At 47.7% G+C, this 16684-nt stretch overlaps 1 long non-coding RNA gene across 1 annotated transcript in view; it reads left to right on the top strand.

Moving 5' to 3' along the window:
• LOC144507766 (uncharacterized) overlaps positions 1-16684 on the top strand; it is a 124673-nt gene that overhangs the window by 19269 nt on the left and 88720 nt on the right. The window lies entirely within an intron of this gene.

The following is a 16684-nucleotide window of genomic DNA, read 5'->3' as shown; positions in this document are numbered from 1 at the left end:
TGGGAGGAAACCGGAGCACCCGAAGGAAACCAATGCAGACACAGGGAGAATGTGTAGACTCCACACAGACGATCACCCATGCCGGGAATCGAACCCGGGTCTCTGGAGCTGTGAGGCAGCAGTGCTAACCACTGTGCCACCCCAATGTCACTGCCCTACCAACACCTATTGAGTAAGGGAATATATGGCCCCTCACCACTGGGAGTGAAAACCAGGTGAGGGACCTGAAGCCCCAAAGGGAGGATGTTCCACATTTTCGCATCAAATCCCGACCCCCTGCTTTCTTGGGTGAGGGAAAATTTCTCTCTCGCCGTCTGGACAGTTACAATTGCTGCCCGTTTCCTATCACAGGTACACAGGGGTGTTCCTCGGGGAGCGGGGCGGGGGTGGGGGGTGGCAGGGGTGGGGGGAATGGGGTGGGGGGGGCTGCGGTTAGGTTTTAATCTACAGTTGTGCCTCTGCAGGTAGCCCTAATCTTGAAAGGAATATTCCTCTGGCTTTTGCGTCTCAGTGCTGGAATGCAATGAATAATTTAGATGCAAGCAGCTCTGTGGCAGCATACGCACCCTTCCGTTGAACAGTAAATACCAGAATTACATTTTCTGTTCAGCTCTCTCGGCCTGTGAGATGTGTGAAGTTATTTTCATTAATTTACACTTTCTGGCAGGTTTTTTTTCGCTTCATTTGCCATCTCGAAGGAACTCAGCATCGATTCATTTCAACAAAAAAATCGAATGGGGACCTGTTTTTTATTTCAACAGCTTGTCAAAACTGTTTATTTCTTTATAGTTTGGCAGGGTCTAATTGTACAAACACACAGGGAGGAAGGCAAAACTGCTACGCAAATAAATTGACACGCTATTACAAGAGGAAATATGCCAGTTTAAGGGAGAGCTTTATTCAAGACAGTATTAGCATCAGGCTTACATTAATAACAAGGCCCGTGGCATTGAATATATCAGCTGCTCCCTCAGCAATATGGCTGCCTTTCTCTCAATAGCAATGCTTCTGTATCATTACAGTTCACTCTCATGACAGGAATCAGTTACTCCATCACCACCATAGCCTCCGGCAGCTCCAAACTGACCATCGCCAACCATTACAGCTTCTCCCAACTCTCAACCAATCATCACCAACCATTACAGCTTCTCCCAGCTCTCAGCCAATCATTACAGTCTCTCCCAACTCTCAACCAATCATCACCAACCATTACACTTCTCTCAACTCTCAACCAATCATCACCAACCATTACAGCTTCTCCCAATCCTCAACCAATCATCACCAACCATTACAGTCTCGTCCAACTCTCAACCAATCATCACCAACCATTACACTTCTCCCAACTCTCAACCAATAATCACCAACCATTACAGTCTCTCCCAACTCTCAACCAATCATCACCACTATTAAAGCTTCTCCCAATCCTCAACCAATCATCACCAACCATTATACTTCTCCCAACTCTCAACCAATAATCACCAACCATTACATTCTCTCCCAACTCTCAACCAATCATCACCAACCATTACAGCTTCTCCCAGCTCCCAGCCAATCATTATAGTCTCTCCCAACTCTCAACTAATCATCACCAACCATTACACTTCTCTCAACTCTCAACCAATCATCACCAACCATTACAGCTTCTCCCAATCCTCAACCAGTCATCACCAACCATTACAGCTTCTCCCAATCCTCAACCAATCATCACCAACCGTTACAGCTTCTCCCAATCCTCAACCAATCATCACCAACCATTACAGCTTCTCCCAATCCTCAACCAATCATCACCAACCATTACAGCTTCTCCCAATCCTCAACCAATCATCACCAACCATTACAGTCTCTTCCAACTCTCAACCAATCATCAACCATTACACTTCTCCCAACTCTCAACCAATAATCACAAACCATTACAGTCTCTCCCAACTCTCAACCAATAATCACCAACCATTACGACCTCTCCCAACTCTCAACCAATCATTACAGTCTCTTCCAACTCTCAACCAACCATCATCATCGTGACCTTATCTGAGGAAGGATGTCCTTGCTATAGAGGGAGTACAGCGAAGGTTTACCTGGCTGATTCCGGGGATGACAGGTCTGTCATATGAGGAGAGACTAAGTCATTCGGATTATATTCCCTGGAGTTTAGGAGAGTGAGAGGGGATCTCATAGAAACTTATAAAATTCTAACAGGATTAGACAGGGTAGATTCAGAAAGAATGTTCCCAATGGTGGGGGAGTCCAGAACTAGGGGTCATAGTTCGAGGATAAGGGGTAAACCTTTTGGAACTGAGATGAGGAGAAATTTCTTCACCCAGAGGGTGGTGAATGTGTGGAATTCACTCCCACAGAAAGTAATTGAGGCCAAAACATTGTCTGATTTCAAGAAGGAATTGGATATACCTCTTGGGGCTAAAGGGATCAAGGGATATGGGGGGAAGGGGGGGGGGGAATCAGGATATTGAATTCGATGATCAGCCATGATCAAAATGAATGGTGGAGCAGGCTTGAAGGGCCGAATGGCCTACTCCTGCTTCTAGTTTCTATGTTTCTGTGTTTCTTTGACCACTCCCAACTCACCATCACCATCACAGTCTCTCTAACCCTGAAGAGGCAGCTCCTCCTTCACTTCTACTGCGTTAGAACATCAGCATGAGTCATCAGATTGACAAGAAGGATCTTGTTCAAAAGATCTTTTTCATCTTGTTCATGGACAACACAAGGACATTCCACCTTGACCCTACCAAAAACACCTCAAGGGGTTTCACAAGAGCATTCTCAGGTTTGTCACCCCAGGGGAGATTAGGACGGGGGGTTGGGGGACTAAAAGTTGGGTCAGAGAGGTAGGCTTTAAGGAGCATCTTAAAAGGGATGAGAGAGGACAGGAGATTGAGAGAAGGAATTTAGGATCCAGGCAGCTGACAGCATTGGAGTGGAGACTAAAAATAATTCAGGCTCATAAATGCTAATTGTCCAAATAGTCATATGATAAATAAGTCAGGCTGAGCTCTGATTAATGCTTTGAAAAATGAATTGTTCAGAATTTATCAGGATTACAGATGTCCAAGGGACCATTATTTGTCAACGACTGTTCTAATGACTGGTGTTTAATCTTGACAGAATAGTGATTGAGGTGGACCAGCTGAAAAACAACATAAAGAATGCTTGACGTGTCATTCATAGCAACACAGCAAAAAAGCTGCCACCCACAATATAAACCTTCGTCCAGCCTCTGAAATCATCAGTAACATTCACACATTGTGATTGATTCTGGCGTAGGGCAGAGTAATGAGGAATAAAGAACAATAATGCTGACTGACGATTTAGTCTGTTTCTATTGGAGATGGCTGACAAAATTCAGAACCGCTTTCATTGACAACACATTTCGGACCTCAGCGCGGAGGGATACATTTCATAGAAGCCCGACAGTGCAGAAGGAGGCCATTCGGCCCGTCGAGTCTGCACCCACCACAATCCCACCCAGACCCCATTCCCGTAACCCCACACATTTACCCTAGCGAGTCCCCCTGACACTAAGGGGCAATTTCGCATGGCTGATCCACCTAACCCGCACATCTTTGGACTGTGGGAGGAAACCGGAGCACCCGGAGGAAACCCACGCAGACACAGGGAGAACGTGCATAAGAACATAAGAAATAGGAGCAGGAGTAGGCCATCTAGCCCCTCGAGCCTGCCCCGCCATTCAATAAGATCATGGCTGATCTGAAGTGGATCAGTTCCACTTACCCGCCTGATCCCTATAACCCCTAATTCCCTTACCGATCAGGAATCCATCTATCCGTGATTTAAACATATTCAACGAGGTAGCCTCCACCACTTCAGTGGGCAGAGAATTCCAGAGATTCACCACCCTCTGAGAGAAGAAGTTCCTCCTCAACTCTGTCCTAAACTGACCCCCCTTTATTTTGGGGGTGTGCCCTCTAGTTCTAGCTTCCTTTCTAAGTGGAAAGAATCTCTCCACCTCTACCCTATCCAGCCCCTTCATTATCTTATAGGTCTCTATAAGATCCCCCCTCAGCCTTCTAGAGACATAGATAGAATGCAAGACTGGGCGGAGAAGTGGCAGATGGACTTCAACCCGGATAAGTGTGTAGTGATCCATTTTGGCAGATCCAATGGGATGAAGCAGCAGTATAATATGAAAGGTACCATTCTTAGCAGTGTAGAGGATCAGAAGGACCTTGGGGTCCGGGTCCATAGGACTCTTAAATCGGCCTCGCAGGTGGAGGATGCGGTCAAGAAGGCGTACGGCGTACTAGCCTTCATTAATCGAGGGATTGAGTTTAGGAGTCGGGAGATAATGCTGCAGCTTTATAGGACCCTGGTTAGACCCCACTTGGAGTACTGCGCGCAGTTCTGGTCACCTCATTACAGGAAAGATGTTGAAGCCATTGAAAGGGTGCAGAGGAGATTTACAAGGATGTTGCCTGGATTGGGGGGCATGCCTTATGAGGATAGGTTGAGGGAGCTTGGTCTCTTCTCCCTGGAGAGACGAAGGATGAGAGGTGACCTGATAGAGGTTTACAAGATGTTGAGAGGTCTGGATAGGGTAGACTCTCAGAGGCTATTTCCAAGGGCTGAAATGGTTGCTACGAGAGGACACAGGTTTAAGGTGCTGGGGGGTAGGTACAGAGGAGATGTCAGGGGTTAGTTTTTCACTCAGAGGGTGGTGGGTGAGTGGAATCGGCTGACGTCGGTGGTGGTGGAGGCAAACTCGTTGGGGTCTTTTAAGAGACTTCTGGATGAGTACATGGGATTTAATGGGATTGAGGGCTATAGATAGGCCTAGAGGTAGGGATATGATCAGCGCAACTTGTGGGCCGAAGGGCCTGTTTGTGCTGTGGCTTTCTATGTTCTATGTTCTAAATTCCAACGAGTACAAACCCAATCTGCTCAATCTGTCCTCATAATCAACACCCCTCATCTCTGGTATCAGCCTGGTGAACCTTCTCTGCACTCCCTCCAAGTGCAGACTCCGCACAGACAGTGACCCAAGCCGGGAATTGAACCTGGGTCCCTGGCACTGTGAGGCAGCAGTGCTAACCACTGTGCCACCGGGCCACCTCCAGAATCATGTCCAGAAATGGACATTTCCGATGTCTTTTATTAGTAAGTGTTTTGATTTGATTTGATTTATTTTGACTTAATTTGGGTGGCACGGTGGCACAGTGGTTAGCACTGCTGCCTCACAGTGCCAGGGACCCGGGTTCGATTCCCGGCTTGGGTGTGGAGTTTGCACATTCTCCCCGTGTCTGCGTGGGTTTCCTCCGGGTGCTCCGGTTTCCTCCACATTCTGAAAGATGTGCTGGTTAGGGTGCATTGACCCGAACAGGCACCGGATTATGGCGACTAGTGGAATTTCACAGTAACTTCATTGCAGTGTTAATATAAGCCTTACTTGTGACTAATAAATAAACTTTTACTTTAAACTTTATTTTGATTTGATTTATTATTGTCACATGTATTAGTATACAGTGAAAAGTATTATTTTTCCTGTGCTACACAAACAAAGCATACCGTTCATAAAGAAGGAAAGGAGAGATTGCATTATGTAACGCTACAGTCATAGCTAGGGTGTAGAGAAAGATCAACTTAATGCGAGGTAGGACCATTCAAAAGTCTAATGGTAGCAGGGAAGAAGCTGTTCTTGAGTCGGTTGGCGCGTGACCTCAGACTTTTGTATCTTTTTCCCGACGGAAGAGAGAATGTCTGGGGTGCGTGGGGTCCTTAATTATGCTGGCTGCTTTGCCAAGTCAGCGGGAAGTGAAGACAGAGTCAATGGATGGGAGGCTGGTTTGCGTGATGGACTGGGCTTCATTCACGACCCTTTGTAGTTCCTTGCGGTCTTGAGCAGAGCGGGAGCCATACCAAGCAGAAAGAATGCTTTCTATGGTGCATCTGTAAAGGTTAGTGAGAGTCATCGGGGACATGCCAAATTTCCTTAGTCTTCTGAGAAAGTAGAGGCTTTGGCGGACTTTCTTAACTATAGTGTCGGCATGGGGGGGGGGGGATCCAGGACAGGTTGTTGGTGATCTGGACACCTAAAAACTTGAAGCTCTCAACCATTTCCAGTTCATCCCCATTGATGTAGACAGGGGCATGTTCTCCACTGCGCTTCCTGAAGTCGATGACAATCTCCTTCATTTTGTTGACATTGAGGGAGAGATTATTGTTGCCGCACCAGTTCACCAGATTCTACACCATGAAGCGCAGCGTGTCACTTACATCCATACATTTCCTGCTCTTCTGGCTGTGGATTTCACTCTGGACTGAGAAGAGGAAAGCGTGAAGAGTAATATATATATTATAAGAATCATCTTGGTAAAGAGCCCAGAAGAGGGTGGATTGAGGAAGTCATGGCTGCGTTAAGAGGTGATGATTTAAAAGCTACATCAAATGGTGATGTTCACCTGGCTACAAATGGCAACAATGTATCCAATTCAGGCAACAATGTATTCAATTCCAGTAAATGGCAACTATGTATCCAGCCCCGGCAACAATATATCCAGCCCCGGCAACAATGTATCATTGTTTGATATCCGACCCACGACGGTGGTGTCATCAACAAACTTGAAAACCAAGTTGGAGGGGAATTTGGCCACACAGTCATAGGTGTATAAGGAGTATAGTAGGGGGCTGAGAACACAGCCTTGTGGGGCACCGGTGTTGAGGATGATCGTGGAGGAGGTGTTGTTGCCTATCCTTACTGATTGCGGTCTGTGGGTTAGGAAGTTCAGGATCCAGTTAGGTAACAGCAGAAATCTGATGATTAGCAATTCTTTGATTGGGTTTAGCACAAACACTGGTTTCCAATCTACCCTTCTCCATCCTCACCCTGTCTAGGGGGTCGCACCCTTCCGGGGGAAACGCCCAACTCTTAAATACATCACCTGCTCTCAATTCCCTCCGGTTCAAGTTTGTTCTGAAAGGGACCTGTGCACCTAATGTTGTCAACACTGACCCAGTCTTGTCGCTTAGCTCCTTTAGTGACGCCTTGGTCTCTGGGTTAGAGGGATAGCTTCGGGCTGACTGCTCATCATGAGAGAAAGAGGCACAAGTGAGGTGACTAGCTGAGCTTGAACAGGGCAGTTCGCTGAGGTGTGTAGGCTCACCGACCAATGATATTGGGATGTAGAGTCCAACTCGAAGCAAGAGACTCAAACAGGGGTTGTCCTCATCAGCCAGACTCGAGCATTTGCGTTGGGGCTAAGGACTTAAAAACGTGAGAAATAGGAGCAAGAGTAGGCCACTCAGCCCATCAGGCTGACCCATCCCACCATCCAATGAGATCGCGGCTGACCTTCTCCCTCAATACCTCCACCAACCCCGCACCCCATGATCTTTCTAATGCACGGGAACCTATCGATCTCTGTGTCGAACCGAGCCTCCACAGCTCTCCGAGGTAGCAAATTCCAAAGAATCACCACCTTCTGCCTGAAGACATTCATCCTCATCTTAATGCTAAATGGCCTAACTCTTATTCTAAAACCTATGCCACCACCCGCCCCCACTCACCCCCCCACCCCCACCATCCCCAGCCCCCACCCCCCACCATCCCCCCATCCAGCCAGGGGGAAATCTATTCCTGCAACCACCCTGCCCCATATCTAAGGAAGGATGTGCTGGACCTGGAAAGGGTCCAGAGGAGGTTCACAAGAATGATCCCTGGAATGAAGAGCTTGTCGTATGAGGAACGCTGAGGACTCTGGGTCTGTACTCATAGAAATCATAGAAATCGAAGAAACCCTACAGCACAGAAAGAGGCCATTCGGCCCATCGAGTCTGCACTGACCACAATCCCACCCAGGGCCTACCCCCATATATTTTACCCACTAATCCCTTTAACCTATGCATTTCAAGACACTAAGGGCAATTTTAGCATGGCCAATCAACCTAACCTGCACATCTTTGGACTGTGGGAGGAAACCGGAGCACCCGGAGGAAACCCACGCAGACAACTCGTTGGAGTTTAGAAGGATGAGGGGGGAATCTTATTGAAACTTACAGGATACTGCGAGGACTGCGTAGAGTGGACGTGGAGAGGACGTTTCCACGAGTAGGAAAAACTAGAACCAGAGGGCACAACCTCAGGTTAAAGGGACGATCCTTTAAAACAGAGATGAGGAGGGATTTCTTCAGCCAGAGAGTGGTGAATCTGTGGAACTCTTTGCCGCAGGGCCGGGTCATTGAGTGTCTTTAAGACCGAGATAGATAGGTTCTTGATTAATAAGGAGATCAGGGGTTGTGGGGAAAAGGCAGGAGAATGGGGATGAGAAAAATATCAGCCACGATTGAATGGCGGAGCAGACTCGATGGGCCGAGTGGCCTAATTCTGCTCCTATGTCTTATGCCCTGTCGATCCCTGGGAGAATTAAAGTATATTTATTAGTGTCACAAGTAGGCTTACATTAACACTGCAATGAAGTTACTGTGAAAATCCCCTAGTCGCCACACTCCAGTGCCTGTTCGGGTTACACTGGGGAAGAATTTAGCACGGCCAACACATCTAACCAGCATGTTGTTCGGACTATAGGAAGAAATCGGAGCACCCGGAGGAAACCCACGCAGACACAGGGAGAACGTGCAAACTCCACACAGACAGCCACCCAAGCCGGGAATAGAACCCGGGTCCCTGGTGCTGTGAGGCAGCAGTGCTAACCACTGTGCCACCGTGCAGCCCCCCAATTGTGTACGTTTGAATGAGATCTTCTCTCATTCTACTAAACTCTGGAGAATAAACACTCAGTCTACTTCGTCTTTCCTCACAGGACAATCCCTCCATTCCAGGAAGCAGTTTGGGGAACCTTTCTTACACTCGTTTTATGGTAAGAATATCTTTCCTTAGATAAGGAGGGCGGAACTGCACGCAATATTCCAAGTGTGGTCTCACCAAGGTCCTGTACAACTGCAGTAAAGACATCTTTATTCCCACACTCAAATCTTCTTGTAATGAAGGCCAATGCACCATTTATCAGAGAATCCATCAAATCCCTACAGTGCAGAAGGAGGCCATTCAGCCCATCACGTCTGCACCAACCACAATCCCACCCAGGTCCTATTCCCGTAACCCTACATATTTATCCTGCGAACCACCCCCCCCCCCCCCCCCCCCCCCCCCCCCCACAAACACTGGGGTCAATGTAACATGGCCAGTCCACCTAACACACACATCTTTGGAGCTGTCTTCTAAATTTCTTGAACCTGCATGTTAGCTTCCAATTAGGCCTCCTCTTCAAAGGCGTCTTGCTGTCCAAGCTCTTCAGAGCATCTCAGCATCCACTGCTGTCAATACTCACAGGTACTCACCTCCAGAACAATTACCTTGAATGTTTACTGAAACATAAGGACGGGCTGACTTCAATAAAACATTTTTCATGTTCGCGTTGACAGAGGTTCCCATGTGGCTATTTGCATGACCCCACGAAATATTGATTCCTGTATAAAATCCAATATCAATCTAGATTTTTTTCATTTAGTGTATAAGTATCTGCTTTTCAGCCAAAGACTTTAATATCGGGACACATTCCCCACGTTCGGAGTTTAGCTGCAGCTCCTCTGATGTCTCATCCTTACTAAGCACTGTCAAGATGTACCTTTCTTTGAAGTTTACTTGAAAGAATATATCTGCTTAGAAACCTCATCTAAATCATCTCAAAGTGATTGACTGTCAGAGGTTGGTCGGTGAATAAACTCCTCACGACCGACTCAGCTGTGACTCACACTTTCCTCATCTACTAGAGTGACTATTTGTCCAGTTTTAAACTGGGCAATGCAGTTTGTCGATGGTCTCCGCACTATCCAGCATCAGATTACTTGATGTCCAATATTCCGTGGATTGCATTTACTGTTGTCACAGTGAGGCTAAGGAAATTCGGCATGTCCACTCCGACTCTCACCAATGTTTACAGGAGCACCATAGAAAGCTTCCTTTCTGGTTGTATCACAGCTTGGTCTGGCTCCTGCTCTGTCCAAGACCACAAGAAGCTACAAAGCATCGTGAACGAAGCCCAGTCCATCACTCAAACCAGCCTCCCATCCATTGACTCTGTCTACACTTCCCGCTGCCTCGGCAAAGCAGCCAGCATAATTAAGGACCCCACGCACCCCAGACATTCTCTCTTCCACCTTCTTCCGTCGGGAAAAAGACACAAAAGTCTGAGGTCACGTACCAACCGACTCAAGAACAGCTTCTTCCCTGCTGCTGTCAGACTTTTGAATGGACCTACCTCACACTAAGTTGACCTTTCTCTACACCCTAGCTATGACTGTAACACTACACTCTGCGCCCTCTCCTTTCCTTCTCCATGAACGGTATGTTTTGTCTGTATAGTGCGCAAGAAACAATACTTTTCACTGTATGTTAATACACGTGACAATAATAAATCAAATCAAATTCAAATCTCATAGAGGCCATTTGCAACAGACTCAAACCAAATGCCTCTTCCTGACTCTCTTGCTCGGTCAGTCAGAGCTCAGTTTCAGACAGATACAACGGCCAGCTAACACTTTCTGGCAGTGCCTAGAATGAGAGTGGGATTGGCTTTTTTTTCATTCATGGGATATGGGCATTGCTGGCTGGGCCAGAATTTATTGCCCATCCTTAATTGCCCGAGGTTGTTCTCGATGTTCTTGATGATGGGGTCATAGTTTGAGGATAAGGGGTAAACCTTATAGAACTCAGGTGAGAAGAAATTTCTTCACCCAGAGGGTGGTGAATGTGTGGAATTCACTACCACAGAAAGTAGCTGAGGCCAAAACGTTGTGTGATTTCAAGAAGAAATTAGATATAGCTCTTGGGGCTAAAGGGATCAAAGGGATCTGGTGGGTTTCCTCCAGATGCTCCGGTTTCCTCCCACACTCCAAAGATGTGCGGGTTAGGTGGATTGGCCATGCCCAATTGCCACTTAGCATCAGGAGGATCAGTAGGGTAAATATGTGGGGATACAGGGATAGGGCTTGGGTGGGATTGTAGTCGGTGCAGGTTTGATGGGCCGAATGGCCTCCTTCTGCTCTGTAGGGCTTCTATGGATCTATGGATTCTATGGATCAGCCATGGTCATATTGAACGGTGGAGCAGGCTCGATGGGCCGAATGGCCTACTCCTGCTTCTAATTTCTATGTTTCTTCTGGTTATTAGTCTCTGACTGTCACACTCCTAACTATCCATTGGTCTATGACACTGTTCTCCAATATATTTCTGATGCAGTTCTGGCAGTTCTCTCTGATCTAAATCGTTGCCAATCATCGATTTATCCTTATTTGGACAAGTCTTGGCAGAGTGTTCAAGATAGTCACCCGTGAACTTTCTATTCTGGTCTGCAGTGCTCCTGGCCAAATGTTAGCTACTGCATGGCACACCCTACACATTAGTTGGGAGAGCATTAGACTGAAGATCTATAGGCCCCTGGTCCAATCCCGGGTTTTGGCACAGGTGCTTTCCTTTTAGGGCGGCACGGTGGCACAGTGGTGAGCACTGCTGCCGCACAGCATCAGGGACCCGAGTTCGATTCCCGGCTTGGGTCACTGTCTGTGTGGAGTTTGCACATTCTCCCCGCGTCTGCGTGGGTTTCCTCCGGGTGCTCCCGTTTCCTCCCACAGTCCAACGATGTGCAGTTGGATGGCTATGCTAAATTGCCCTTAGTGTCCAAAGATGTGCAGGTTAGGGGGATTGGCCATGCTAAATTGCCCCTTCGTGTCCAAAGATGTGCGGGTTAGGTGGATTGACCATGCTAAATTGCCCCTTAGTGTCCAAAGATGTGCAGGTTAGGTGGATTGGCCACGCTGAATTGCCCCTTAGTGTTAGGAGGATTAGCTAGGCAAATGCATGGGGATAGGGCCTGGATGGGATTGTGGTCAGTGCAGACTTGATGGGCCGAATGGCCTCCCTCTGCACTGTAGGATGCTATGCTATGATTAGCTGACTCATTCCTCGCTCATACTCATCACTTGACTTGCCCCTGCAGATATAATTGTGCTTGTTTGGCGAATTCGCCCTCAGCTGAACAACGGGGGGAACTCCCCTCCCCCTCTCTCTCCAAACCAAGGCCTTCTCTGCAATGAAATATTCAGCAGCTCCTCTGCATTGAAAGTAGGTTGGTTGTTAAATCCAGCCCTTCAGAACTCACAAGGTTCAACAAAGATCAGGAAGGTTCCTCTCCACAGATTCATCCATGCTGCACAAATTAAGTTACACTAATGCACAGAAGCAGACAGATATCACGCAGATAGGTACACTGGTTCCCGGATGTGGAGTGAATCCTAATCCTCTCATTATTAGAATCGACTCTCAAAATACCACATTAACCATAATACAGCAGCCTCTGTCTAATGGCAAAAAGCGCGACGGTATTTCAAGAAACCAGGCTGCACAGTGAGGTTCACGGTGCAGGGCAACACCAGACTTAAATGAGTTGAAGGAAGATGAAATTAAGCAGTAAATTACTTGGAATCATAGAATCCCGACAGTGCAGAAGAGGCCATTCAGTCCATTGAGTCTGCATCGACTCTCTGACAGAGTATCTTTCCAGGCCCTCTTGCCCCGCCGCCCTATCTCTGTAACCCAACACATTCAGCATGGCCAATCCATCTACCCGACACATCTTTGGACACTAAGGGGCAATTTAGCATGGCCAATCCCCCTAACCTGCACAGCTTTAGACACTAAGGCGCCATTGTGCATGGTTAATCCACCTAACCTACACATCTTTGGACACTAAGGGGCAATTTAGCATGGCCAATCCACTTAAACTGCACATCTTTGGATTGTGGGAGGAAACCGGAGCACCCGGAGGAAACCCATGCAGACACTGGAAGAACATGCAAACTCCACACAGACAGTGACCCAAAGCCGGAATTGAACCTGAGTCCCTGGTGCTGTGAGACAGCAATGCTAACCACTGCGCCACTGTGCCTCCACTTGGTAATGTAATAATTCAGAAAGAGGCCATTTGGCCCCACGAGCCCATGCAATGTTTGTGCTCCACATCCACATCCTCTGAACCTTCCCATTTTCACCCTCTCAACCTTTGCTCCTATTCCTTTCTGCCTCCATTTTAAATACATCTACACTGTCCACTGCAACCACTCCCCAGGGGAGCCAGTTCCGAGCTCTCACCACTCCCAGGGTCAAGAACTTTGTCCTGAGTTCCCCGTTCGCGACTGGCCACAAAAAGGTAGATGAACGTGTTGTGATATTCAATCCTTTTTATTCATAAAAATATCAAAATAGAGTACAGCATGGACTCAGAACTGGGACAGCTATTTAACTGATCCCTTGTGGCATACCTAGACCCTCGAAGGCCACATTAATAAAGACATCACTAGTGTATGCCTACTAAAGACACCAGTACATACATTCACATAGGAAGGTGCTTACTATGACATCTATAACAGTGACTGTCTTATTTTTATAGCCCCGAGTTTTGGCGTCCCCTTCATGCCAACATTCTGAGGTGTTACCATTAACTGAACTGGACCAGCCATATAAATATTGTGGCTACCCCGAGCAGTTTAGAGCCTGGGAATCCTGCGGCGGGTAACTCACCTCCAGACTCCCCAAAGCCTATCCACCATCTACAAAGCACAAGTCAGGAGTGTGATGGAAGGCTCTCCTGATAAACCCCCGTGAGGTCCATGAGGAAATCACTGGTTGATCTCCTTGTGGGGCTCATTGAGTACGAGTTCCCCTGGTAACAGGCCTGCCCAGAAACTCATCATCTGAACCTTTTATAAGGCAGACCCAGGACTGGGCCTGCTGAACAGTAGTCCCAGGCAGGGATTAGTGTGTGTATATATCACAGCAGTGGTTTTACTCTGTAAATAAACTATCTAGTCGGGCTTCTTGAGTCATTACAACTCTCTACTTGTCTGGATGGGTGCGGCTCCAACAACGCTCAAGATGCTTGACACCATCCAGGGCAAAGCAACCCGCTTAATTGATCCACAAACATCCACTCCCTCCACCACCGACGCTCAGTAGCAGCAGTGTGTACCACCGACAAGATGCACTGCAGCAACTCACCAAGACTCCTTAGACAGCACCTTCCAAAGCCACGACCACTTCCATCTAGAAGGACAAGGGCAGCAGATACATGGGAACACCACCACCCGCAAGTTCCCCTCCAAGCCACTCACCATCCTGACTTGGAAATATATCCTACACTGTGGCTGAGTCAAAATCCTGCAACTCCCTCCCTAAGAGAACTGTGGGTGTAGCTACACCACAGGGACTGCAACAGCTCAAGAAGGCAGCTCATCCCCACCTTCTCAAGGGGCAATTAGGGATGGGCAATAAATGCTGGGTCTAGCCAGCGACGCCCACATTCCATGAGAGAATATTTTTTTTAAAAGTGGTAAAATCCTCTCTCAGTCTCACCTATCAAACTCATTCATAATTTTAACAACTAACTGAGTCACTCCTCAGCCTTCTCTTTTCTAGAGGAAAGTGCCCCAGCCTGGGTAATTCCCCTGACAAACGTAACCTATAACTCACTGTGGTGAAAACCCACGGTGATGGAGTATAATTTAAACGTCCAAAGCAAGACAGGAATTTAAACTTAAAAACCTATCTTAGGTTTTTAAGTTCAAAGTTAATTTACTCATGTCACAAGTAGGCTTACAATAACACTGCAATGAAGTTACTGTGAAAATCCCCCAGTTGCCACACTCCGGTGCCTGTTCGGGACACTGAGGGTGGAATTTTCCCGTCCCACCCAGCACGGGAATCGTAGCGGGCAGGTCACGGATTATGGCAGAAGTCCGTTGACCTCGGGCAGGATTTTCCGGCCTTGGGGCGAGCGTGGCCGGAATATCCCACACTAAGGGGCAATTTAGCATGGCCAATCCACCTAACCCGCACATCTTTGGAGTGTGGGAGGAAACCGGAGCACCCGGAGGAAACCCACACAGACAATGGGAGAGCGTGCAAACTCCACACAGACAGTGACCCAAGCCGGGAATCGATCCCGGGTCCCTAGCACTGTGAAGCAGCAGTGCTGACCACTGTGCCACCGTGCCACCTCTTGCCTTGTACCTTTTGATATAAGTGTCATTATAAGTATGTCATTAGTTAGGATGTTTTACAGAACCGACAGCAAAAGACCATTCAGCCCTACCTCTGCTGCTGTTTATACTTCACACAAGCCTCCTTCTTTCATACCCCATGCCCCCATACCCTTCCATTCCCCTCGCCCTTGTGTATGCGTCAAGCCTTTGCTTGACTTTATTTTTCATTCATTCCTGGGACATGGGTGTCGCTGGCTGGCCAGCATTTATTGCCCATCATGAGTTGCCCTTGAAAAGATGGTGGTGAACTGCCTTCATGAACAACTGAGTGGCTTACTAGGCCATTTCAGAGGGCAATTGAGAGTCAACCACATTGCTGTGGCTCTGGAGTCACATGTAGGCCAGACCGGGTAAGGATGGCAGATTTCCTTCCCTAAAGGACACTAGTGAACCAGATGGATTTTTCCCAAAATCGACAATGGTTTCATGGTCATCAGTAGATTCTTAATTCCAGATATTTTTTATTGAATTCAAACTCCACCATCTGCCGTGGCGGGATTCGAACCCAGGTCCCCAGAACATTAGCTGAGTTTCTGGATTAATAGTCCAGTGATAATACCACCAGGCCATCACCTCCCCTTAGCACCAAAGCAATTAGCTCCGACCACACCACGTGGCATTCTCTGCGTAAATAAATTCCTCTCATCTTACCTTACCCAATCCTTCTTAATCTTTCCTGTGCTTTTGCCAATGCTTTAACATCCTCGCTGTAGTTTGGAGACCAGGCCTACACTCGGCAATCCAAGTATGCCCAACCAATATTGACACCCTCAAATCTATAACAGGGCAGCTCCAATGATTCACTGGGAATATACTCGGAAGGGTAAATGAAGTGAGAGATCTTGGCGTGCAAGTACACAGGTCCCTAAGGCAGCAGTTCAAGTAGACAAGGTTGTAAAGAAGGCATATGGAATACTCTCCTTCACTGGCAGGGATATAGGCCAAAATTTTACCGCCCCGCCCGTCACGGGAATCGGAGCAGGCACGGGGCAGACAATGGGAAAGGTCCGTTGACCTCGGGTGGGAATTTCCAGTCTCGCCCAAGCAAGGCCATAAAATCCCGCCCTATATCCTTACTTTGATACTCTATGGACGGGAGTTTACGGCCCCACTCATCCCGCAACTGTAAAATCCCGCCCATAGAATATCAAAGTAAGGATATAGGACGGGATGTTACGGCGTCGCTCGGGCGAGACTGGAAAATTCCACCCAAGGTCAACGGAGATTCCCATTGTTGGACTCTCGCCCGCTCCGATTCTGTGGCGGGCGCGGTGGTCGAGTCCCGGCGATAATGTTGGAATTGTATAAAACACTGGTGAGCCCACGACTGTGTGCAGTTCTGGTCACCACATCACAGGAAGGATGTAACTGCTCTGGAGAGAGGGCGGAGGAGGTTTACAAGAATGTTACCAGGGCTGGAAAGGTGTAGCGATGAGGAGAGATTGGATAGGTTGGGGTTATTTTCCTTGGAACAAAGAAGGCTGACGGGTGAGTTGATAGAGGTGTCCAAAATGATGAGGGGAAGAGATAGAATGGACAGGATAACATTGATTTCCTTGGTGGAGAATTCAAGAACCAGAGGACATAGATTCAAGAT

This window comes from Mustelus asterias, chromosome 19, assembly GCF_964213995.1.
Source record: "Mustelus asterias chromosome 19, sMusAst1.hap1.1, whole genome shotgun sequence".
Taxonomy (NCBI): domain Eukaryota; kingdom Metazoa; phylum Chordata; class Chondrichthyes; order Carcharhiniformes; family Triakidae; genus Mustelus; species Mustelus asterias.
Note: the sequence above shows the minus strand (reverse complement) of the source record. Positions and strands in the feature narration are given on the sequence as shown.